Consider the following 27,768-nt stretch of genomic DNA (forward strand, 5'->3'; position numbering starts at 1 on the left):
AAAACTAAGGTGATTAGCAATGTGCTGTCTAATGGTTATAGGCGTGATAAAAAGATTATATGAGTCATGTCATTATAGGAGCTAATGAAGAAAGCAAGTGGAAAAACAAGCAGTACTTTACATATAAATGTCTCTGCACAAAGCACACGCCACATGTATTTGTAATAAACTAGAACTCTAATTTTCTTGACATGTTACAAAGGTGAGTGCAAAGTACTTATTTATAAAGAGATACAACTTTGTGTTGTACATAGAAAGCAAGTTGACACTCAGAGTAGAGGTCTTTATTAAATTGCATAATTAGGCTTGTCATGGGTAATTTACTATTATTTACAGTATATACCACATCTAGTCTTCAAATCTAACTAGATATGTATAATAAAAAGTTGTATAGATCGCTATAGAGGAACTCCTAGAATGGGTATTGTGAAAACAATGCTATTGCAAATATATATGTGAATAGACCCTAAAAGAGATATCCAGCCAAAAAAAAAAAAAAAAAACACCTTTGAAGAGCCTGAGACTGGCGTTCACACTGAGAATCTCTTACCGAAAAAATTCCAGCCGGATATTCAGATTGTGGCCAGCAGGACAAATCAGCCAGCACTAGGACTGTGCAGACATATTGTCCCGATAGATGGCAATGTCTGCAATGCAGAATCTGCCAGAACATTGAGCAAGTTCAATGCTCTGGTGGAATTTTAAGATCGGAATTTCCTACCAGAAATTCAGCATGGAAAATTCTGCAGTGGGAATGAGTTAAAGGGGTACTCCACTGGAAAACATTTTTTTTCTAAATCAACTGGTGCTAGAAAGTTGAACAGATTTGTAAATTACTTTTATTTAAAAATCTTAATCCTTCCAGTACTTATCAGATTCTGTATGCTCCACGGGAAACACTTTTCTTTTTTGAATTTTCTTTCTGTCTGAAAACAGTGCTCTCTGCTGAAACCTCTGTCCATTTTAGGAACTGTCCAGCAGAGCAGTATAGGTTTGCTATGGGGATTTGCTTCTACTCTGTCCATTTTAGCAACTGTCCAGAGGTGTCAGCAGAGAGCACTGTGGTCAGACAGACAGGAAATTCAAAAAGAAAATAACTTCCTGTGGAACATACAGCAGCTGATAAGTATGGGAAGGATTAAGATTTTTTGTTTATAGAAGTCATTTAAAAATCAGTTTAACTGTCTGGCACTAGTTGATTTAGAAAAAAAAGTGTTTTCCAGTGGAGTACCCCTTTAATGGAAAACCCATTCACCTAAATTTTACCCTCAGGTAGCGGAATTTCCAACCGAAATTCAGAAGTGGAATTTCATAGTGAGAACCAGACTTGTTTTTGGCAAGACCAACTGTACTTTGTAATGACCTCTTTAATTTTACCATAAAATGTATGGCAAAACCAAAAAGAACATAAAAAAAAGAATTGTAAATGTAAAAGAAAAAAGCAATTTTGCACTTTAGAGTAAAATGACATGATATCTATATTTTTAGGAGCACTACGATTAAAACGAGAACCATCTTTTCAATTAGTGTACTGCTTGTAAGCAAAGTCAAACTTTTTAAACAAAATAAGTTTGTTCAAACTTGCCGCATTCTGAACCCTATAACTTTCTTATTCTGTATACAGGGCTATATGAGGGCTCTTTTTTGCACCGTGAGCTATAGCTTTATAACATTTTATTTTTCTATTTTACTTACATTTTTAATTCCCCATAGGGGACTTACATGCAATCTTTATATTGTATACACTGAGTAATGCTATGCTGTTGCATACTATTACTCAGTGTTATAGATGATCTGCTGATAAAGCCTGGTCCAGCAAGCTCTATCACCAGATGTTGTGGGGGTGCCCATCAGTTAGGGGACAGTGATTGCAGCATTTAAGTGCCATGATCAACATTGTTCATGGCATTTAAGGAGGTTAATGATTGAGAACATTGGGATTGCTATTCTCCATCATTGACTGTAAGTGCAAGACTGCTGATCATAGTTGTAACTTACAGTCTACAAAGCCACCGCAGCTTCTACACTCGCTTCATAGTCGGACCGTCACTCCGGACATAGCTGTACATCCTGGTGCATTAAGTAGCAGGGCAGCAAGACATGCGTCCATTTTCCTTAAGGAGCTAATGCTCTAATAAATAACCTAAAGGTTTAAACCCCTCCCATCATTGACATGGCTTTGTGTGATAAACAATGAATTTTGCAAATTCACTAATTAAGAAAATGAAAAGGAGTCTCCAATGCCTGTCCAAGTAATTTACATTGCAAAGGAGGAAATCTGAAAAAGACCAAGTATGAACTGAACTGGTTTTCTCTTCTTTAACAACATTCAATGATAAGTAAAAAAAAATACATTTTAAAATGGATTCAGCTTCCCCACTAATAGTAAGGGATACCTCTAAGGCGTTTTTGTGAAGTATACTATACTCTATATAAATCTGAACCATGCAAGAAAGAAAGGGAGAGAAGACTAGGAGTTATTATCACTGAAGCTATTTTTTTCTCTCTTCCATCAGAGGAAGGAAAGAAAAATGTGATAAAAAGACCTGGAGATACTATATATTATATATATTAAAATATCCTTACACTTAATGCCCAGAAAATGATATGTTTTAGACAGAAATACTCCATAGAACTAGGGCAACCTGGGAAACGCTTAGCTAAACAAAACTAGATCAAATATGCTCTACAGTAACTCTTAAATGAAAGACAGTAATATTCACAATATAATTAGTAAAAAAAAAGGCTACATTTTGCTTGCATTACTTATTTCTTAAAGGTCACACTAAGTCAACTTTTATAGGGGTTTTCCATCCCCTAATGCATTCTTAAAACAAAAAAGGTATCATGATTCCCCAATTACTAGTAAAAAGCAGTTAGCTGAACTTAAAGAGGTACTCCACTGATTGCTTCTTACCCCAACAAAGGTCAACGCACCTTCCACAGATCCGCAGATATCGCTCTCCTGTCTTCTGGGCCCTGATCCTCTTCCGCATTCTGGGGCCCGACACATAACATTGCGCTTAGCTTATCGGCCGATGGTATGTTGAGCTGCAGTTTGATGTCACGGGCCCTGGCACCAGGAAAAAGGTTGGGCCTGTTACATGACACTGCTGATCATCGTATCACTAGCTGAGACAGGACATTGCAGCAGCCGGTGATAAGCTCAAGAGGCCCCAGAATGCGAAAGGCCAGGGCCCAGAAGAGAGGAAAGCCTAATCGGCACATCGAAGGAGTGGCAGTAGGTAAGTCGGTTATTTTTCCTTTAGCAGCCCGGGCAGAACAAGAGAAAAATGATTCCCTAAATATAACTAATAAAAAAAATGTCAATCCGTGTTTATAGGTCACATGCTGTTTATGGGGCAGTTATCAGACTTTGCACTTCCCACTTCATTTTACAATAAATCCTTGCAGCATAGACTGTAAAAATGTGAGATCTAGATGGTTATTTGCAGCTGTGCCTAATAAGAGCTCTATATAAAGACGTTATTAGCCATAACATAAGTCCAATATTGTGTAGATCCTACTTGTGCCCCCCCCCCCCCCCAAAAAAGGCACTAAACTTCAAAACACCTTTGCAGGTTCCCTGTGGTATCTAGCATCAAGATGTTAGCAGCAGGTTTTTTAAAAGGGGTATCCCCATCTGAATAAGTTATCCCCTCCCTTTTCTACTGACAAAATGGTTTCCAGAATGAATGGTACATACAGCACATGCATGACCAGTGTTCCATTTATTGTCTATTGGTCCACTGAACATTGCCCCATTCAGAGCTCACCATATTTTGGTGGTCTCATAGAGAATGAACAGACCGCCAGCTGTGCACCATTCATTTTATTACAGGGACAATTGTGTCCCGTTTTTAGGATTAGTGGGTGGGGGGCCCAATAATTAACTAGATATCTCTTTAATTACTGGATTCAAGAATCCCCAACCAAACACTGCTAAGATAGGTGTAAAGGATCTAAATGGTGGGGGACATGACCACCAACCATGAGAACAACAGTCACATGTGGCCCTGTTTGAACGGGTGATTGTCACATATACAGACTTGCATTCCATTCAAGTTTTATGGACTACTATCAATAGTTTAGCACTGTTTTTGTCAACTTTGGCAGCCCCACTGAGTCTGAATGAAGTAGCAGTGAGTCTGTAATAAATTACTTTGAAAAGTCATCGGGAAAAGAAAAAGGATTGGCACCAGCAAAAATAGCTTACAATTCTAGAAAAGGAGGTTTAGGCCTTCCCAATATGAATAGTTGTTTGTCTAATCTGTTACATTACTTGATTGCTGCAGAAAGCTAGTTATAGGTGGTATTTCATTCTTAATTTCCTTGAAGAATTGACTAATTTTTTTTGTTTACAGTATTGAAGAATTAAAATGGCATGGATGGTTTTCTGTCCTGTATTCTAATTTGCAATCATTGTAATTTGGTAAAATAGGTCGTAATAAACACCTGGAAAAAGTGTATACTATTAATCAAAATGACAAAGTCAATCAATAAAGGAGTTACAGGAGGAATATCATTTGCCCAAAAAGAAACATTTCTCATATTTCTCATAATTTTTGCCACTTGAAAGGGCAAGGCATAGAGTCTCAAAGCATTCCTTCTACATGCTTCTTCCAGTGTACAAACATCCCCTATCTTTGGTCATTTGCATTCTGTCAACCCTGCAACATGAGGAGTGACTTAAATGGAGGATTCCAGCCAATGACATCTGGCTGGAATACCCCTTTAAAGGAATAGTCCTGTATAACAAAACTTATCCCCTATCCGCAGGTGACAGATCGCGGTGGGTCTGAGCGTTGGGACCCCGTGATCTTCAGCCCAATGGGGGGGGGGGGGGGTTGTCAGCACAAAGCGGTGGCTGACAACCCCCCCCCCCCCCCTTATGCATCACTATGGAGGAGCTGGAGATACATAAATGCTGTATCTCCGGTGGGACCCCCTGTGGATAGGGGATATGTCTGTTAAACTGGACAACTCCTTTTATAATGTGACAAAATAAAGACAAGATCTTCAGTTCATCAGTATTTCACAATCAATGGAAAGGTATTTTGAAATATAAACACTAAGGCCCACATTTATCATTGTAGGTGTAAGTGAAGTATTTTTCTATACCTTTTTTTGTGTGCTGTAATGAGTATGAGAATCAAATTTATTAAATGGTCACAGAGCATTTGATAAATTTTGTGCAGGTCACATTTTCTGAAAATTTCTCTCTTTACATGCACCAAAAAGCTAAGCTAAGTCTGGGCTGGTGTAGTTTTAGAGACTTTTCCATGGCTTTGCGCCTTTTTTTGCTGGTTTTGAGTTTCAATCCACTGATTTTGGCAATACCCATGATAGGGAAGGGTTTTATGAATTACACCTTTTTTTAAAAAAAGGCTCAGCCTATAAAACCCTTCCATATCATGTGTATTGCCAAAATCAGTGGATTGCAACTCAAAATCAGCAGAAATGTGTAAACCAAAAGAAGCAAAAAAGGCGCAAATAAACCCTGCAATTTTTTGGCGCCTTTTCTAGACAATGATAAATGTCGGCCTATAAACACTAAAAAGGATATACGGCCAACAGCCCAAAAATGAGATTGCATTGTCATTAAATAGCTTAGGGTGCCCAGATCACACACTTTCTTACAGTATTTCTTACAATATTCCCACATATTCCTGGCATGTGTGTAAATATAGCTTGCCTGATCATCTAGGGAATCATTTAGGGAATGGGGGAGAACCTAATGTTATTAAAGGGGTACTATGGTGCTTAGACATCTTAACCCTTATCCAAAGGATAGGGGATAAGATGCCTGATCGCGGCCGCTGGGGACCCTCGTGATCTTGCACGCGGCACCCTGTTTGTAATCAGTCCCCGGAGCGTGTTCGCTCCGGGTCTGATTACTGGCGATCACAGGGCGGGCGGCATGTGACGTCACGCCAGCGCCCCCCGTGTGATGTAACGCTCCGCCCCTCAATGCAAGCCTACGGGAGGGGGCGTGATAGCTGTCACGCCCCCTCCCATAGGTTTGCATTGAGGGGTGGAGCGTGACGTCACACGGGGTGCAGGCGTGACGTCACACGCCGCACGCCCTGTGATCACCGTAATCAGACCCGGAGTGAACATGCTCCGGGGTCTGATTACAAACGGGGTGCCGCGTGCAAGATCACGGGGGTCCCCAGCGGCGGGACTCCCGCGATCAGGCAACTTATCCCCTATCCTTTGGATAAGGGATAAGATGTCTAAGCACCGGAGTACCCCTTTAATAAAAGTGAACATCAGGAGATAAGTGTGATTATGCAATCCTCAATATAAATCATGCACACTGACTCTATAATCCTGCGCATCACCTGATCACTCCTTTTATTAAAACGAAATTCACACTCATCTGACCGCTCCCTTGAAAGCAATTACAAAACCTATTGGTTATACATGCTTAACAACATATCAAAAGTTTTGTATCTGACAGTGCCCATTTAAGACGTAATTTTTTTGTGTAACTGTGACACTGCCATTCTGGAATATACTGCTTTGAAATTGTTTACAGTTTTAAACACACAGTATATGGTACTTATTGTAACATTTTCGGTAATAACCAACATAAATTATAAAATTTTCGTGTTGTCCCTATTCAACTCTCCTATGTTTATTTACAACAGCAGGGTCAAAATTTAAGTTGCCTTAGATGTTTTTATAAAGAGGCCTATATATAAAGTCTCTGGAATTGGAGAACTTATACAAGGCTATATATAAGCATGGGTGTTATTTTATCCAAAACTTGATATAAATATATTAATAAGTCTTCCTTATTGTTATTATTGGGGACGGAGGGCGTATGCATACGCTCTCGTGTCCCGTCACTTAAGGACGGAGGGCGTATCCATACGCCCTCGGCATTTCCGATCACTGCCGGGCGGTGATCAGACCGGGATGACTGCTGATATCTATCAGCAGACATTCCGTGGCAATGCCTAGGGGGGGGGGGGGGGGGGGTCCTGAGACCCCCCCACGTCGGCAATCACGGCAAATCGCTGGTCAATTCAGACCAGCGATTTGCCTGCGATCCGGGTCACTGGTGACCCAATCGCCCGGAAAATAAGAATGATCGGAGCTGTCAGAGACAGCTCCGAATCATCCTAAAGGATAGGAGCGAGGTGGCAGTGTTGCCACCCCCTCCTATCCCCTGCCATTGGTCAGTCAGGCTGACCACAAATGGTAGGAGGAGGGGGGGTTAGAGTTCATTTCCCCCACTCTGGCCACCAATCGGAAGTCGGTACAGAGCGGGGGAACACGGGCGGCGAGGGGGGGCGGGAACGTTGTCCAACTAACCCGGACCGGTGGAGGCGGCAGAGTCGGCATCACTGAGCAGCAGCGGCAGCAGGAGGAGCGGCGGCCGGAAAGTGTGAAAGTGGAAGGCTGCAGTGAAGATCGCGGTAAGTGATCTTCACTGTGGCCTTCTAAAAGCTACAAAACTACAACTCCCAGCATGCCCACATAGCCAAAGGCTGCCTGGGCATGCTGGGAGTTGTAGTTTTGCAACATCTGGAGGGTCACAGTTTGGAGACCTCTGTGTAGTGGTCTCTAAACTGTGGTCCTCCACATGTTGCAAAACTACAACTCCAAGCATGCCCAGACTGTCCAGGCATGCTGGGAGTTGTAGTTCTGTGACATATGAAGGGCCAGATATTGCAGAACTACATGCCCAGCATTCCTGACTGTCTGGCCATGCTGGGAGTTGTAGTTTTGCAACATCTGAAGAGGCACAGTTTGGAGACAACCATAAGGTGGTCTCTAAACTGTAGCCCTCCAGATGTTGCAAAACTACAATTCCCAGCATGGCCAGACAGTCAGGGATGCTGGGCATGTAGTTCTGCAATATCCGGCCCTTCATATGTTGCAGAACTACAACTCCCAGCATGCCTGGACAGTCTGGGCATGCTTGGAGCTGTAGTTTTGCAACATCTGGAGGGCTACAGTTTGGAGACCACTACTTAGCGGTCTCCAAACTGTTCTTCCCCAGTTGTTGCATAACTACAACTCCTAGCATGCCAAGACTGCCCAGGAATGCTGGGAGTTGTAGTTCTGCAACATCTGAAGGGCCAGATATTGCAGAACTACACGCCCAGCATCCTTGACTGTCTGGCCATGCTGGGAATTGTAGTTTTGCAACAGCTGTAGGCACACTGGTTGGGAAAAACTGTGCTAGAGTCTTTTTCCTAACTCAGTGATTCCAACCTTTGTGCCTCCAGCTGTTGCAAAACTACAACTCTCAGAATGCACTGACAGGCCATACATGCTGGGAGTTGTAGTTTTGCAACATCTGGAGGCACATTGGTTGGAATCACTGAGCTAGAGTCTGTTTTCTAACTCAGTGGTTCCCCACCAGTGTGCATACAGCTGTTGTAAAACTACAACTCCCAGCATGTACGGTCTGTCAGTGCATTCTGGGAGTTGTAGTTCTCTAACAGCTGAAGGTTTGGGGTGCCCCCACCATGTGAATGTACAGGATACATTCACATGGGCTGGTTTACAGTGGGTTTCCTCCTACAAGTTTGAGCTGCTGCAAATTTTTCGCCGCAGCTCAAACTCCCAGCGGAAAACTTACTGTGAATTTCACGTCCCAATTTAACGAAAGTTCGTCAATCACCTGTGGGGTGATAAGGCTCACTGTACCCCTTGTTACGTTCCTTGAGGGGTGTATTTTCCAAAAAAATAGGCCATGTGGGTATTTTGTGCTGTTCTGGCACCATAGGGGCTTCCTAAATGCAACATGCCCCCCAAAAACCATTTCAGCAAAATTTGCTTTCCTAAAGCCAAATGTGACTCCTTCTCTTCTGAGCATTGCAGTTCACCCTCAGAGCATTTTACGCCCTAACATGGGGTATTTCCATACTCAGAAGAGATGGGGTTACGAATTTTGGGGGGCATTTTCTCCCATACCCTTTGTAAAAATGGTAAATTTGGGGAAAAAACTGCACTTTAGTGAAAACTTTTTTTTTTCATTTACATATCCGACTTTAACGAAAAGTTGGCAAACACCTGTTTGGTGTTAAGGCTCACTGGACCTCTTGTTACGTGCCTTGAGGGGTGTAGTTTCCAAAATAGTATGCCATGTGTTTTTTTTTTTTTTTTTTGCTGTTCGGGCACATAGGGGCTTCCTAAATGTGACATGCTCCTCAAAAACAATTTCAGAAAAATTCACTCTCCAAAATCCCATTGTTGCTCCTTCCCTTCTGAGCCCTCTACTGCGCCCTCCGAACACTTGACATACACATAGGAGGTATTTCCTTACTCGAGAGAAATTGGGTTACACATTTTGGGGGGGGGGGGGTTTCTCCTATTACCCCTTGTAAAAATTCTAAAACTGTGTCTACAAGAAAATTTTGAATTTTCTCCTTCACCTTGCTGCTATTCCTGTGAAACACCTAAAGGGTTAACAAATGGGGTAAGTTATGGGGTATTTCTAATATGAAGGCCCTTCAAATCCACTTCAAAACTGAACTGGTCCCTGAAAAATTCCGATTTAGAAAATTTTGTGAAAAATTGGAAAATTGCTGCTGAACTTTGAAGCCCTCTGATGTCTTCCAAAAGTAAAAACATGAGAGAGGGAGGAAGGCGCCTCATGTGCGGGATCAGCAGATCTTGTTAGTGGGGGTGGGGGACGGTAATTCCCAAACCACTTACCAAAGTTGGTTGTGCGCCCACACACACAACAAGGTAAAGTGCAGAAGGAATATAAAAGAAGGTCCACTGCAGCCCTCCTGGGTAGAAGTAAAATCAAAACCGAATGACCATGGATTCAGGAGTTTGTCTGGCGCAGAGAGGAACCATCAGGAAGCCAAGTAAAATCAATGGATTTATTAAATGCAACGCGTTTCGCTGCGCATGCGCAGCTTCATCAGTTCATCATTGCCTGATGAAGCTGCGCATGCGCAGCGAAACGCGTTGCATTTAATAAATCCATTGATTTTACTTTGCTTCCTGATGGTTCCTCTCTGCGCCAGACAAGCTCCTGAATCCATGGTCATTCGGTTTTAAAAGTAAAAACATGTCAACCTTATGATGCAAACATTAAGTAGACATATTGTATATGTGAATCAATATATCATTTATTTGGAATGTCTGTTTTCCTTACAAGCAGAGAGCTTCAAAGTTCGAAAAATGCTAAATTTTCAATTTTTTCATCAAATTTGGGAATTTTTCACCAAGAAATGATGCAAGTATCGACAAAAATTTACCACTAACATAAAGTAGAATATGTCACGAAAAACCTATCTCAGAATCAGAATGAAAGGTAAAAGCATCCCAGAGTTATTAATGTGGTCAGTATTGCAAAAAATGCTCCTGTCCTTATGGTTATAATGGGCGCCGTCTCCAAGGAGTTAAAGTAGTAAACATTTTCCTAAGCCAACAAATAAATGGTGTATCATGGTTCAAAGATGCGCACTTTCTACAAATTAAGTACTTTAATCTCAATAATGAAGGGTATTTCTGTTAACCCCTTCCCGACCTATGACATACCTGTACGTCATGGGTGGCAAGGTGTTCCCGACCCATGACATACAGGTACGTCATGGACATTACTGCCGCTACTCGCGGCATCCCGCAGCGCCCGGAAAGATGGTGGCTATCACTGATAGCCAGCCATCTTACCGTGCGACCACGGGGGGTTTCATCCCCCACCCCCCCCAGCGATCGCTGCTATCAGCTGGTCAAATCTGACTAGCTGATAGCAGCGTTTCGCTATCAGAATACTTAGCAGCGCGGTGTGTGAGTCCCGATCACGGGGATCGGGACACACACCGCTCTGCTAAGTGTCCCTGACCCGTCCCCCGGCGTCACTTACCCGTCGGAGCGGTGTCCCGAGCGGTCCCGGCGTCCTCCGTGCGGTCCCGGCTGCGCTGCGTCCCTGAGGTGAGTTTCCGGCAGCAGTGCAGCATCTTCATTGGCAGCAGTGAGATCGCCGTAAAGCGATCTCACTGCTGCCTCTGAGAGTTTCAAAACTGCAACTCCCAGCATGCCCAGACAGCCTTTGGCTTTCTGGGCATGCTGGGAGTTGTAGTTTTGCAACATCTGGAGGTCCACAGTTTGGAGACCACTGTATAATGGTCTCCAATCTGTGCTCTTCCAGATGTTGCAAAACTACAAATCTCAGCATGCTCAGTCTGTCCAGGCATGCTGGGAGTTGTAGTTCTCTAACATCTGGAAGAGCACAGATTGGAGACCATTATACAGTGGTCTCCAAACTGTGGACCTCCAGATGTTGCAAAACTACAACTCCCAGCATGCCCAGACTGCCCAGGCATGCTGGAAGTTGTAGTTCAGCAACATCTGATCCTTCAGATATTGCCGAACTACAACTTCCAGCATGCCTTGGCAGTCTGGGCATGCTGGGAGTTGTAGTTTTGCAACATCTGGAGGCACACTAGTTGGGAAACATTGTCCGTTTCCTACCTCAGTGCCTCCAGCTGTTGCAATTGTTGCAAAACTATAACTCCCAGCATGCACTGACAGACCATGCATGCTGGGAGTTGTAGTTTTGCAACAGCTGGAGGCACACTGGTTTGGAAACACTAAGTTTGGTTGCAAAACACTTGAAAGTTTATTACTTAACTTAGTGTTTCCAAACCAGTGTTCCTCCAGCTGTTGCAAAACTACAACTCCCAGCATGCACGGACAGCCAAAGGGCATGCTCGGAGTTTGCAACAGCTGGATGTTTGCCCCCTCCCCCCAATGTGAATGTACAGGGTACACTCACATGGGCGGAGGTTTACAGTGAGTGCTGCAAGTTTGAGATGGCGCAAATTTTGCGCTGCAGCTCAAACTTCCAGCGGCAAACTTGCTGTGAACCTCTGCCCATGTGACTGTACCCTAAAAACACTACACTACACTAACACTAACCTAAAATAAAAAGTAAAAAACACTACATATACACATACCCCTACACAGCCCCCCTCCCCCCAAAAAATGAAAAACGTCTGGTACGCTACTGTTTCCAAAACGGAGCCTCCAGCTGTTGCAAAATAATAACTCCCAGTATTGCCGGACAGCCATTGACTGTCCAGGCATGCTGGGAGTTTTGTAACAGCTGGAGGCACCCTGTTTGAGAATCACTGGCGTAGAATACCCCTATGTCCACCCCTATGCAAATCCCTAATTCAGGCCTCAAATGCGCATGGCGCTCTCTCACTTTGGAGCCCTGTCGTATTTCAGGGCAACAGTTTTGGGACACATATGGGGTATCGCCGTACTCGGGAGAAATTGCCTTACAAATTTTGGGGGGCTTTTTCTTCTTTAACCCCTTATGAAAAGGTGAAGTTGGGGTCTACACCAGCATGTTAGTGTAAAAAAATAAATTTTTTACACTGACATGCTGGTGTTGCCCTATACTTTTCATTTTCACAAGAGGTAAAAGGGAAAAAAGACCCTCTAAATTTGTAACGCAATTTCTCCTGAGTACGGAGATACCCCATATGTGGGCGCAAAGTGCTCTGGGGGCGCACAACAAGGCCCAGAAGGGAGAGTGCGCCATGTACATTTGAGGCGATTTGCACAGGGGTGGCTGATTGTTACAGCAGTTCTGACAAACGCAAAACAATAAATATCCATATGTGACCCCATTTTGGAAACTACACCCCTCACGGAATGTAATAAGGGGTGCAGTGAGCATTTACACCCCACTGGTGTATGACAGATTTTTGGAACAGTGGTCTGTGAAAATGAAAAATAAAATTTTTGATTTGCACAGTCCACCGTTTCAAATATCTGTCAAACGCCAGTGGGGTGTAAATGCTCACTGCACCCCTTATTACATTCCATGAGGGGTATAGTTTCCAAAATGGGGTCACATGTGGGGGGGTCCACTGTTCTGGCACCATAGGGGCTTCCTAAATGGGACATGCCCCCCAAAAACCCTTTCAGAAAAACTCACTCTCCAAAATCCCATTGTCGCTCCTTCCCTTTTGAGCCCTCTACTGCGCCCACCGAACATTTTACATACGCATATGAGGTATTTCCTTACTCGAGAGAAATTGGGTTACAAATTTTAGGGTGATTTCTCTCCTTTTACCCCTTGTAAAAATTAAAAAATTGGGTCTACAAGAAAATGCGAGTGTAAAAAATGAAGATTTAGAATTTTCTCCTTCACTTTGCTGCTATTCCTGTGAAACACCTAAAGGGTTAAAACACTTACTGAATGTCATTTTGAATACTTTGGGGGGTGCAGTTTTTATAATGGGGTCATTTATGGGGTATTTCTAATATGAAGATCCTTAAAATCCACTTCCAACCTGAACTGGGCCCTGAAAAATTAAGATTTTGAAAATCTTGAGAAAAATTGGAAAATTGCTGCGGAACTTTGAAGCCCTCTGATGTCTTCCAAAAGTAAAAACTTGTCAATTTTTTAATGCAAACACAAAGTAGACATATTGTATATGTGAATCAATATGTAATTTATTTGGAATATCCATTTTCCTTTCAAGCAGAGACTTTCAAAGTTAGAAAAATGCTAAATTTTCAAAATTTTCATGAAATTTTTAGATTTTTTACCAAGAAAGGATACAAATATCAGTGAAATTTTACCGATAAAATAAAGTAGAATATGTCACGAAAAAACAATCTCGGAATCAGAATGATAAGTAAAAGCATTCCAAAGTTATTAATGTTTAAAGTGACAGTGGTCAGATTTTCAAAAAATGCCCAGGTCATGAAGGTGAAAATGGGCTGGGTCATGAAGGGGTTAAAACATAAAAACATAAGTTCATTTCGGTTTCTTTGTAATAGCTTTTACAAAAAAAGAAGGTTAAAGAATGAAATGTCTAGAAACAGTAGGAAATGCATTGTAAGAAAAGGTTTCAGGACTTGATATGCAGACATTTACCATTACTGCGCCCTATGAGCCAGAGAAAGACTATTATCAGACACTAGATTAATCTTAGTAAAAATGATTTATTACATGCTATTGCAGCTGCCTTAAGTTTTAAGCATCAACGTACATCTCTATAACTGCTGACAATATATTGATGGTTAGAAAACATGAATGAACATTACAAATCCTTCTCCAAAGTTCTAACAATAGAGATATGCAGATTTACTGCTGCAAATGCATACACGACTCTCAGCTACAGAAACATACATTTCGTAAAACAAATAGGAACATTTTTTGACTGTACAAATGGACAATATTTTAACCCCTCAAGAACTACAGAATTTTGGTCCTAAATTACAAGACACAATTTGCTGAATCTCGTGTTCCCATCCAGAGTAGTTGCAAATTGTTGGACAAGTGTGTCATGTGTGAAGCCCCTTAGAGATTTTGCACACATGGTCGTTTAAGGGCACTAACTTTTTTAGTCTACAAAAATGTTCATTATTTTCTTACATCATTTTAACATTAACTTTTGTATAGAAATATCTTGAGTTAATGGGGAACCTATGTTGATTATATGTGGGTGTTTTTTTGTATATTACTTTTTTTTATTTAAACTTTTTAATTCATGTTTGTAAACTCTTTTATAATGGGTCTAGCAGGTATAAGAACCATGCAGTGAAAAATGGACTCAGCCGCTGGTGGTGTCCATTTGTCACTGTATGGTTGCCATACCTGCTATACCCATTATTACACTGGCCTAAGTACATTTGGATGGATCGCAAGGCTGCTGACCATCCTCTACTATACGCGCATATAGGTATTATGCGCTTAGCAGAACACCATCTGGAAAGGAGCCAATTTACCTTTCCACCCTACTTTCCAGGTCATAAAGTCTTCACAAGGTGCGCCCCTGTTTTTTTTTTTGGGTTCATAAACTCTTATAATAGAATATGTTTCTGATGAGGCCAATAAAGACCACTGAAGGCACCTTTTTTCTCCTCTTTTTAGTATTTTCCCACTGTGACTAGGGCCTCAATAGAAGTCCCAGTAAAAGCCTGCCTGTTATGACATTTGTTACTAGCAGAGCTCATTGGATCTACTAAGCTGAGGGATGCCTGACTATTTTGTGATCATGGGTCTAAGAGACAACAGAATTTACAATGACATAAGTTAAAGTCCTGGATCATGCACTTTTTATGTGCAAGCAGATTGTTGTAAATTGGTTAACGAAAATTTTGAATTACTATAACACATTTATTCATATTTATGTGTTAAAAGCTTTACTATCAGTAACCCAAAACTCGGGATGAGCTATAGAAACTGAACAAAAACTCACAAAGTTACAAATGCTTTGTTGATTGACATTACATACAAACATCAAACCATACAAAACATCATTCTAAGAGCTAAAATTTAAGCTTACCGTATTTTTCGCCCTATAGGACGCACCGGCGTATAAGACACACACAATTTATAGGTGCAAAATATAAAAACTTAAAGATTTTGAACCCAATAGTGGTCTTCAACCTGCGGACCTCCAGATGTTGCAAAACTACAACTCCCAGCATGCCCGGACAGCCAACGGCTGTCCGGGCATGCTGGGAGTTGTAGTTTTGCAACCTCTGGAGGTCCGCAGATTGAAGACCACTGCATAGGAGGTAATACTCACGTGTCCCCGCCGCTCCGGACCCGTCACCGCTGCCCTGTATGTCGCTCCATCGCTGTCGCCGTGTTCCCGTCGCTCCGGAACGTCTCTGCTGCCGGCCGGGTATCCTCGCTCTCCGTCGTCGCCATCACGTCGTTACGCACGCCGACGCATGTATGCGACGACGTGATGACGAGGAAGGAGAGCACCAGCCATACAGGGAATCCCTGAACGGAGAAGACACCGAGGAGGCAGGTAAGGTCCCCCCCGGTGTCCTGTAAGCACTAACCCGGCTATTCAGTCGGGCTGTTCGGGACCGCCGCGGTGAAATCGCGGTGATCCCGAACAGCCCGACTGAACAGCCGGGTTAGTGTCACTTTCCCTTCAGACGCGGCGGTCAGCTTTGATCGCCGAGACTGAAGGGTTAATACAGGGCATCACCGCGATCGGTGATGTCCTGTATTAGCCGCGGGTCCCGGCCGTTGATGGCCGCAGGGACCGCCGTGATAGGGGTACGGGATATTGTTGCAGTATTTTGGAAATTGTTATTTCCAAAACAAAATAATGTATTTGGTCATATATCACACCAACTCACCAGCAATATATCTTTAGTGTAATGTGTTTCTCCTACCTCCCTTTTTAGAGAGCCTAGGCACATTGGGGAAAAATGTCACTCCATAATCCCTTTATTTTCTAAATACTGCTGTATGTAAAGCATCCTGCTTAAATAATAAACAAAAAATTCACCCCTTATAAAAGGGTATTCCTGTTTTTTTTGTACAATTAAGCTATGTGCCAAATTATGCACTTGTCCTAACCATCTGTCATGGATCGTACCTTTTTTGTATTTTCATACCCCGGAAAATTGTGCATTCTTTTGCACTAGGAATTACGGTCATCTCAAACCTTTCCCGACTTTCTGTGTTGCTCAAGAAAAGGCACTGCAGGTCAGCTGATAAGGGGCTTGGCTGCTTCTATAGTCTTCCCTGAAAGCCAGCCGGCTTATGACACGTGAGGCTTAGCTCTTCATCCTGCTGTGCCTGCAGTGAATGCGTTGCCACTATCTTTAGATTGTGCATTTAACGCAGGCACAGCAGGGGATGCTGGAGGGTAGAGATGGGCCGCACACATCTTCAGAGGGCTGGCTTGTCAGGGAAGATGAGTAGCAGCCAAGTCCCCAGTGATCATCTGACCTGCGACATGTTGTCTCGAGCAGCACAGGAAGTCAGGAAAGGCTCAAGACAACAGTAATTCCTAGTGCATAAGAATGAAAGCCTCTGAGGGGCATGAAAATACAAAAAAGGGCACAATCCACCACAGACCAGTAAGAAAAATCTATTTACAATATACATAACTTGGCATGAGCGGCACATAGCTTAAAAATACAAAAACCAGGAATACACCCATAACTCTGCTGTATATACAGGGTATCTAAGTGATTTAGGTATACATTCAGTACACAGTAGGCTCAAGGATTAGATGACAATAATGGTAGATTTCAGTGTAGGTTTCCATTGTGTAGATTTTCAAGATTTTGGTGCGAAAAATGAAAAACTGAACCTTGAAGGAAACTGCTTGACCGCCAGTATGGGATGTGACTGATCAACACTTCAGAAATAACTAAATGCAAGAAGTCTGAGTAATCTAGATCTTGCTTTCTAGTACGTCAGCCTGTTATCCTAGAAACAACACAATATAGAGTTACATTAGTAAGCAAGCTTAGGAACATGTACAGTTATAATATAGTTACATATAGCGGCAGGCTCTCCTAACATGACCTTGCCCCAGGTTATACCTCATATATATACTGACATGTACACACCTTGCATTAGCACTTCCTAACAATAAATGCTTGCAAGAGTTTTTTTTACTGTGGAGTTGTCTGGTTCAAATTGGTTATTTTATTTACTTTATGGGGACATTTATTACACCATGCCAGTTTTCTGATATATAAAAAAGTAGCACATTTTTGCACAAGCCATATTTTGTAAAAAAAAATTAGTTATTTTTCACTGTTGCGCTGCTCATCCCACTTTCTAGTAAACTGGGTGGGGCTTAGCAGTAGGTGTGGCCTTTACGCCAACAGAAATTGGTGTAAACTATAGCTAAGCTCATATGAATATAAATGATGGACTTCCGCAGACTGCTTGATTCAACACATCCAAAGCAAAGTAGCTACTTACGCATTCTTTATTTTGTACATTATCATATATACTTTTTTGTAATTTATAAGATCTTTTGGTGTATTACGTTTTGTGCATTTCTGCTTCCCTTACCATGATTAGGAAGAAAAGTAAACTATGCTTAGATAAATATGTATATTTTTGTTGCACAAATAAAAAAGTCTTCCAATATGCCTTCATTCACAATATTCTGGCCTTTGTTCTTTTATGTAATAACCTAATGAATAAGTGAGGAAAGACAAGGCTTTGCAGCTGTGTTGATTCATTTAGTTAATCCTATCTTTGCTGGAGGCTGGTTGCTCTATGGGGTGAAGGGGTGACTTAGAACTCTACCTAGCTGCCCTTTTGAAAATAAGTCTATTATTAAGTGGTAACTATAAAGGAGGAAAATGTTTAAGATTGTTTAATATAAGAAAAAAAATGTTTCCTTCTGCATTTCTTTTTTCTAGGTTATACCATGGAATAAGCAAGCAAAACTTAACATTTCCCAGACTTCTGGCACTTACCAATTGCGCCATTAGGACATCTGCTCTAGCTTAATTCCCCACAACTGGAACCCTGGGTAGGCCTCAGTGGGAAAGTCACTTGTGGCCCTTTTAGAAAGGGGAGGTACCTACCTCCCTTATATAGATAACCTACCCAAAACCTAAATTGAGGGGCGACTAATCCAAGAAAAAAGAAAATCTAGCTCATAAAGAAGTAGTCCAAAAATATCAAAAAGTTTATTGAAGCATACAAGTGTAAAAATAGTAAAGCAGATTTAAAAAAAATGCAACGGATATCTTTTAGACAGTATATCCTTGGTCATGACTATGACTAACGACATACTATCCAAAACGAGTAAGTCATTTTTTGGGATCTGCTGTATTAGTGTGCAAGCACAACCTAAAGACTTCAAGTCTTCATAAAGTATCTCAATTGCGATTATAGGTTAAATCCTCTTTGCCTCGTTAAAATATTTATCTAAATGCACTGTGAATAAGAAAACACATCATAACTGTAACCCACTCAAATGTTTAGGGTTCTGGTTACTGCAGTCTAGCCAGGTGATTGGGTGGGTCTTATGAGGAGAATTGAAATGATTACACTCCATTCACTATCTTTGCACAGCCAGAGGACTCATGAGAAAGGTTGACAGCATGATAAAATTATTTCTGCTCTTTCTGCTCAGGTAAACACAAAGTTTAACGTAGGATGCTATGAGAAAATAATGTAGAGGTTCTTGTGTATGCCTTAACATAAAAAAAAAAATGTTTTTGTATTCTTTAAGAACAATGCTATATTTTTAATAAACAAGGGCATTCCTCACAACAACTTGAGAGATTATGACCGTATGCCAGTTACTATAAGAATCAATTTATTTAAATAAACTAATTTCCGCATAACTGCGCATGCGCCGGTCCCTCGCTAAACCCGACTGCCGGGTAGTGAGGGACCAGCGCATGCACAGTTACAGCGGCAGGACCCCCGCGATCAGACATCTTGTCCTCTATCCTTTGGATAGGGGATAAGATGTCTAAAGCCAAAATACCCCTTTAAACAGCATCCTGTGATGCTTCTTCCTCCTAACCTGAGAAGGTCTGTGCAGGAGTTCATTGTGGGAAAAATGTCAGCAGCAGATCTACACAAAAAAGTTTGGATAAGCTTTTTGTTCCAGTTATAAAATCAGACAGATTAGTGAGGCCGGTCCTGAATTCATACCTGATGAAGATTTTAGTCTAGGATAGAAGCGCAGAGTCTGGGAGAAGCGCAAAAAATACAGGTAAATTTTACCCTTAAATCTGTCTTGAATGTAAAACCTTTCAATTGTTTCTTTAAACAAAAAAGGTTCAGATTAGAAAGTATGTCAGAATTAAAAGTTCCTTCTGGGAAAAAAAAAAAAAAAAAAAAAGGAATTAAAAACAGACCTATCGATGCCATAGCAATAGCATCCAAAAGGTGTTTGCTTCAAGTCCAATGGAAGGGCAAGCTCTAACATTGGAACATAATTGTCACGATGCCGGCTGGCGGGTAGTGGATCCTCTGTGCCAGAGAGGGATTGGCGTGGACCGTGCTAGTGGATCAGTTCTAAGTCACTACTGGTTTTCACCAGAGCCCGCCGCAAAGCGGGATGGTCTTGCTGCGGCGGTAGTGACCAGGTCGTATCCACTAGCAACGGCTCAACCTCTCTGGCTGCTGAAGATAGGCGCGGTACAAGGGAGTAGACAGAAGCAAGGTCGGACGTAGCAGAAGGTCGGGGCAGGCAGCAAGGATCGTAGTCAGGGGCAACGGCAGGAGGTCTGGAACACAGGCTAGGAACATACAAGGAACGCTTTCACTGGCACAATGGCAACAAGATCCGGCAGGGAAGTGCAGGGGAAGTGAGGTGATATAGGGAAGTGCACAGGTGAAGACACTAATTGGAATCACTGCGCCAATCAGCGGCGCAGTGGCCCTTTAAATCGCAAAGACCCGGCGCGCGCGCGCCCTAGGACAGGACCGAGGGACAGGACCGAGGGAGAGCGAGTCAGGTACGGGAGCCGGGGTGCGCATCGCGAGCGGGCGCTACCCGCACCGCGAATCGCATCCCGGCTGGAAGCAGAATCGCAGCGCCCCGGGTCAGTGGATCTGACCGGAGCGCTGCAGCGGAGAGAGTGTAGCGAGCGCTCCGGGGAGGAGCGGGGACCCGGAGCGCTCGGCGTAACAGTACCCCCCCCCTTGGGTCTCCCCCTCTTTTTAGGGCCTGAGAACCTGAGGAGCAGACTTTTATCTAGGATGTTGTCCTCAGGTTCCCAGGATCTCTCTTCAGGACCACAACCCTCCCAGTCCACTAGAAAAAAAGTTTTCCCTCTGACCTTTTTAGAGGCTAAGATCTCTTTGACAGAGAAGATGTCCGAGGAGCCGGAAACAGGAGTGGGAGGAACAGATTTGGGAGAAAAACGGTTGAGGATGAGTGGTTTAAGAAGAGAGACGTGAAAGGCATTAGGGATACGAAGAGAAGGAGGAAGAAGAAGTTTGTAAGAGACAGGATTAATTTGACACAAAATTTTGAAAGGACCAAGATAGCGTGGTCCCAACTTGTAGCTAGGGACACGGAAGCGGACATATTTAGCGGAGAGCCATACCTTGTCTCCAGGGGAAAAAACGGGAGGAGCTCTTCTTTTCTTATCCGCGAACCTCTTCATGCGTGATGAAGCCTGTAGGAGAGAATTTTGGGTCTCTCTCCATATAATGGAAAGGTCACGAGAAATTTCATCCACAGCGGGCAGACCAGAGGGCAAGGGGGTAGGGAGGGGGGGGAAGAGGGTGACGGCCGTACACCACGAAAAATGGGGATTTGGAGGAAGATTCAGAGACTCTGAAGTTATACGAGAATTCGGCCCATGGAAGGAGATCTGCCCAGTCATCCTGGCGGGAGGAAACAAAATGTCGCAAATAATCACCCAAGACTTGGTTAATTCTTTCTACTTGTCCATTGGACTGGGGATGATATGCAGAAGAAAAATTCAATTTAATCTTGAGTTGTTTACAGAGAGCCCTCCAGAATTTAGACACGAATTGGACGCCTCTATCCGAGACGATCTGCGTAGGCAATCCGTGAAGACGAAAAATGTGTACAAAAAATTGTTTAGCCAACTGAGGCGCTGAAGGAAGACCAGGAAGAGGGATGAAATGTGCCATTTTGGAGAATCGATCAACGACCACCCAAATAACAGTGTTGCCACGGGAAGGGGGTAAATCAGTAATAAAATCCATACCAATCAGAGACCAAGGCTGTTCGGGGACAGGCAGGGGATGAAGAAAACCAGCGGGCTTCTGGCGAGGAGTCTTATCCCGGGCACAGATAGTGCAGGCTCGCACAAAGTCCACAACATCCGTCTCCAGAGTCGGCCACCAATAGAAGCGGGAGATGAGTTGCACAGATTTCTTGATGCCCACATGACCAGCGAGATGGGAGGAGTGACCCCATTTGAGGATTCCGAGGCGTTGGCGTGGAGAAACAAAGGTCTTTCCTGGAGGAGTTTGCCTGATGGAGGCTGGAGAAGTGGAGATCAGGCAGTCAGGTGGAATGATGTGTTGCGGAGAGAGTTCAACTTCTGAGGCATCCGAGGAACGAGAGAGAGCATCGGCCCTAATGTTCTTATCGGCAGGACGAAAGTGAATCTCAAAATTAAATCGGGCAAAGAACAGAGACCACCGGGCCTGGCGAGGATTCAGCCGTTGGGCAGACTGGAGGTAGGAGAGGTTCTTGTGGTCGGTGTAAATAATAACTGGAAATCTTGATCCCTCCAGCAGATGCCTCCATTCCTCAAGTGCTAATTTAATGGCTAGAAGCTCTCGATCCCCGATGGAGTAGTTCCTCTCCGCCGGAGAGAAGGTCCTAGAAAAAAAACCACAAGTGACAGCATGCCCGGAAGAATTTTTTTGTAAAAGAACAGCTCCAGCTCCCACTGAGGAGGCATCAACCTCCAATAGGAAGGGTTTGGAAGGGTCAGGTCTGGAGAGCACGGGAGCCGAAGAAAAGGCAGACTTGAGTCGTTTAAAGGCGTCTTCCGCTTGAGGAGGCCACGACTTGGGATCGGCATTTTTTTTGGTTAAAGCCACGATAGGAGCCACAACGGTAGAAAAATGTGGAATAAATTGCCTGTAATAATTGGCGAACCCCAAAAAGCGTTGGATAGCACGGAGTCCGGAGGGGCGTGGCCAATCTAAGACGGCAGAGAGTTTGTCTGGATCCATTTGTAGTCCCTGGCCAGAGACCAAATATCCTAGAAAAGGAAGAGATTGGCATTCAAACAGACATTTCTCAATTTTGGCATAGAGTTGATTGTCACGAAGTCTCTGAAGAACCATACGGACATGCTGGCGGTGTTCTTCTAGATTGGCAGAAAAAATTAGGATATCGTCCAGATATACAACAACACAGGAGTATAGCAGATCACGAAAAATTTCATTGACAAAGTCTTGGAAGACAGCAGGGGCGTTGCACAGGCCAAAGGGCATGACCAGATACTCAAAGTGTCCATCTCTGGTGTTAAACGCCGTTTTCCACTCATCCCCCTCTCTGATGCGGATGAGGTTATAGGCGCCTCTTAAGTCCAATTTAGTAAAGATGTGGGCACCTTGGAGGCGATCAAAGAGTTCAGAGATGAGGGGTAGGGGGTAGCGGTTCTTAACCGTGATTTTATTAAGACCGCGGTAGTCAATGCAAGGACGTAGGGAGCCATCTTTTTTGGACACAAAGAAAAATCCAGCTCCGGCAGGAGAGGAGGATTTACGGATAAAGCCCTTTTTTAAATTTTCCTGGACATACTCAGACATGGCAAGAGTCTCTGGGGCAGAGAGAGGATAAATTCTGCCCCGGGGTGGAGTAGTACCCGGGAGGAGGTCGATAGGGCAATCATAAGGCCTGTGAGGAGGTAGAGTCTCAGCTTGTTTTTTGCAGAAAACATCCGCGAAGTCCATATAGGCCTTAGGGAGACCGGTTACTGAGGGAACCACAGAGCAAGGGTTACTGGGAACCGGTCTTAGACAGTCCTTGGAACAAGAGGGCCCCCAACTCTTGATCTCCCCAGTGGACCAATCCAGGGTTGGGGAATGAAGTTGAAGCCAGGGAAGTCCAAGGAGAATTTCCGAGGTGCAATTGGGGAGGACCAAAAGTTCAATCCTCTCGTGATGAGATCCGATGCTCATTAGAAGGGGCTCCGTGCGGAAGCGTATGGTACAGTCCAATCTTTCATTGTTTACACAATTGATGTAAAGGGGTCTGGCGAGACTGGTCACTGGAATGTTGAACCTGTTGACGAGAGAGGCCAAAATAAAATTTCCTGCAGATCCAGAGTCCAAGAAGGCCACGGTAGAGAAGGAGAAGGCAGAGGCAGACATCCGCACAGGCACAGTAAGACGTGGAGAAGCAGAGTAGACATCAAGGACTGTCTCACCTTTGTGCGGAGTCAGCGTACGTCTTTCCAGGCGGGGAGGACGGATAGGACAATCCCTCAGGAAGTGTTCGGTACTAGCACAGTACAGGCAGAGGTTCTCCATGCGGCGTCGTGTCCTCTCTTGAGGTGTCAGGCGAGACCGGTCGACCTGCATAGCCTCCACGGCGGGAGGCACAGGAACAGATTGCAGGGGACCAGAGGAGAGAGGAGCCGAGGAGAAGAAACGCCTCGTGCGAACAGAGTCCATATCTTGGCGGAGCTCCTGACGCCTTTCGGAAAAACGCATGTCAATGCGAGTGGCTAGGTGAATAAGTTCATGTAGATTAGCAGGAATTTCTCGTGCGGCCAGAACATCTTTAATGTTGCTGGATAGGCCTTTTTTAAAGGTCGCGCAGAGGGCCTCATTATTCCAGGACAATTCTGAAGCAAGAGTACGGAATTGTACGGCATACTCGCCAACGGAAGAATTACCCTGGACCAGGTTCAACAGGGCAGTCTCAGCAGAAGAGGCTCGGGCAGGTTCCTCAAAGACACTTCGGATTTCCGAGAAGAAGGAGTGTACAGAGGCAGTGACGGGGTCATTGCGGTCCCAGAGCGGTGTGGCCCATGACAGGGCTTTTCCGGACAGAAGGCTGACTACGAAAGCCACCTTAGACCTTTCAGTGGGAAACAGGTCCGACATCATCTCCAGATGCAGGGAACATTGGGAAAGAAAGCCACGGCAAAACTTAGAGTCCCCATCAAATTTATCCGGCAAGGATAGGCGTAGCCCAGGAGCGGCCACTCGCTGCGGAGGAGGTGCAGGAGCTGGCGGAGGAGATGACTGCTGAAGCTGTGGTAGTAACTGTTGTAGCATAATGGTCAGTTGAGACAGCTGTTGGCCTTGTTGCGCTATCTGTTGTGACTGCTGGGCGACCACCGTGGTGAGGTCAGCGACAACTGGCAGAGGAACTTCAGCGGGATCCATGGCCGGATCTACTGTCACGATGCCGGCTGGCGGGTAGTGGATCCTCTGTGCCAGAGAGGGATTGGCGTGGACCGTGCTAGTGGATCGGTTCTAAGTCACTACTGGTTTTCACCAGAGCCCGCCGCAAAGCGGGATGGTCTTGCTGCGGCGGTAGTGACCAGGTCGTATCCACTAGCAACGGCTCAACCTCTCTGGCTGCTGAAGATAGGCGCGGTACAAGGGAGTAGACAGAAGCAAGGTCGGACGTAGCAGAAGGTCGGGGCAGGCAGCAAGGATCGTAGTCAGGGGCAACGGCAGGAGGTCTGGAACACAGGCTAGGAACATACAAGGAACGCTTTCACTGGCACAATGGCAACAAGATCCGGCAGGGAAGTGCAGGGGAAGTGAGGTGATATAGGGAAGTGCACAGGTGAAGACACTAATTGGAATCACTGCGCCAATCAGCGGCGCAGTGGCCCTTTAAATCGCAAAGACCCGGCGCGCGCGCGCCCTAGGGAGCGGGGCCGTGCGCGCCGGGACAGGACCGAGGGAGAGCGAGTCAGGTACGGGAGCCGGGGTGCGCATCGCGAGCGGGCGCTACCCGCACCGCGAATCGCATCCCGGCTGGAAGCAGAATCGCAGCGCCCCGGGTCAGTGGATCTGACCGGAGCGCTGCAGCGGAGAGAGTGTAGCGAGCGCTCCGGGGAGGAGCGGGGACCCGGAGCGCTCGGCGTAACAATAATGTTATTTGGCCTCTCAATAATTCTGTATACTTGTACAAGGGTTTTTAAAGTAGTAACTACTTACTTAAGAACAAAAAACATATTGGGGGAGATTTATCAAAATCTGTCCAGAGGAAACGTTGCTGAGTTGCCCATAGCAACCAATCAGATCACTTCTTTCATTTTTGAAAAGGCCTCTGAAAAACTAAAGAAGCGATCTGATTGGTTGCTATGGGCAATTCAGCAACTTTTCCTCTGGACAGGTTTTGATAAACTAGACACAATATGGGAGATTTATCTAGACAACATTTGGATTTTTCACAGAGACCTAGAACAACTATGTACTCTACTAAGTATGATTCTCTCTCTTACAACAAACAGGCTTTAAAGTAAACCTAGAAACATCAGTCCTTCAACATCAGGGTTGCTTTTGGTTTTCTGAAGAAAACACATAATCCTTTCAATTGAGCATTTTACTAGCAAAGTGGGAACATATGACAAATCTGGTAAAAGAGACTCTCAAGTTGCACAGCACAACCTTAAGAGAGGTAGCACAACTTGTAGGCAAGATGGTGGCAATGCAACCAGGATTCGAACATTGGTCCCCAAAAGTATGGATAATAGAGGAGTTATCTTTTCTGTGGAAGGGCCTCAACAATCTATATGACTTTCCACCTCCAACATTAGTGGCACAGACACTACAAAAAAAAAGAGAAGATACTGAAGATTGTACTGGTTTATCCAGTATGGCCGTCCAGGCCTTGGTATTCCATGCTACAGAGGAGGGTGACAGAAGGAAAGGTTCCAGTGGGATCTATGTCAGACTGCTTTTAAGGGGGAAAGTACCCTCTATTTCAACTTGTGGATATCAGTGTTGATAACTATTCTCCTATCCGGAGTTAACAGAACAAATTACCTTACAAAACTGGTCCATCAGACCAAAGACTTGTTCAAGATACAAGACAATTTTGGATATTCAAAGCTGGAAATCAGAGAGAAGTGGAGCAAATGATGAAGCTCCTGAACTGTGGTCGGCATTAGAATTTCTGATACCGAAGTTTCAGTCAGGTATAGCTTCCTATACCCTTAAAATTCTAGGTTCAATACAATATATCTGAGACTACTTAAAAGGTGCTGTGGCAGCTAGGCTTATAAAACCTAAATATTCATCCACTTGGGATATTGATCTGCTTTTAATTTTTCCTGGCAACTTTCCCTAATTCGGACTTGTTCTTGCGCATGATAGGGATAAAATTGTCGTGCTTATTAGCACTAACCTTTGCAGCAAGATCCATGGAACTTACTTTAATCCACATAAATAAACCTTGGCTTTCTTCTACTTCTAGAGGATTTCACAAATTACTTCAAAAGGAAAACCAAAAGAATTACTTAATTGAGGACTATAAAGACCACTGCCCAGCAACAATGCCCATAATCCCATACCCCAAAATTTTATTTACTAGCAGTTTCTGCTCATGAAACTTTGGCAGTATTGTCCTTTTTGTTTTAGGATCGTCAAGGAATCGGAAGGAGACAACTCAACAAGGCAACATAGAAAAAAGTAAGACGGAGCACTTACCATGAAGAAATGTTATTCCATCAATTTACCTGGTATTCTCTGTTCTGCACAACCTTGCAGTTGATGGTTGTTTTGCCAATGATAGAATAAAATGTCTTGCAAGATTTCTTTATGGTGAGTGCTCAATCTTTCTTCTCTCTACGTTGCATTGTTTATAGACAATAACTCTGTAGCACCACCTGAAATTGCTTACATATGTTGTCCCTGCTGAACTATAAACTGGAAGCTGTAGCTGCATTATGGTGAGGATTGTGCCAGATGAAAATGAGATCTCTTTAGTGTGAAGACAACTCAACAAGCTTCCACTGAACCAAAGAAATAAGATATAGAAAGAGCTTGAGAAGCCTATTTCATGGAAAAAAATATTGAGAAGATTGAGTCCTATCTTCTGTTTCTACTGTTTATGATGACTTGCAGAGCTGTTTTAGATATTAAATGTTACAGCATATCATAATAGTCTCCCTGTCATTATTCTTTGAGAGAAGCCACCAACACTCACCAGCTGTTGCTGTGAGGCTGTCCTATTCCCTAGAACAAATGCAAAAGTAATCAATAGCAAAGAGTGAAGAACAAAAATGTCACCACTTCTTCTCAATCTTCTTTATTGTAGGAAAATACTCACATTGACACAGATAGTGGAGAGGGACACATAACAGGGAGGGGTATGTAGAAGGTGACAGCAGCCGTTGTTTCGCACGGGTTACGTGCTTCGTCTGGCCTCAACTTCTCAGGATTACATAAGAGTTAAAATACAGGTGTGTGCAAGTAGCTCAACCAATCACGGTATAAACCAAAACACCATGTGACCAAAACTTCATAAAAATGTAACCTGTGGGAGAAAACAGGTAAGTCATGCACACCTCAATGGTTAAAAACATACTGACATATCCACTCTGTCATTGAGACCA

At 43.8% G+C, this 27,768-nt stretch overlaps 1 protein-coding gene across 3 annotated transcripts in view; it reads right to left on the reverse strand.

Moving 5' to 3' along the window:
* The window catches only part of KCND2 (potassium voltage-gated channel subfamily D member 2), a 462,503-nt gene that overhangs the window by 343,863 nt on the left and 90,872 nt on the right, over positions 1–27,768 (reverse strand). The gene's annotated exons all lie outside the window — the stretch shown is intronic.

Source organism: Hyla sarda, chromosome 4 (assembly GCF_029499605.1).
Source record: "Hyla sarda isolate aHylSar1 chromosome 4, aHylSar1.hap1, whole genome shotgun sequence".
NCBI lineage: Eukaryota > Metazoa > Chordata > Amphibia > Anura > Hylidae > Hyla > Hyla sarda.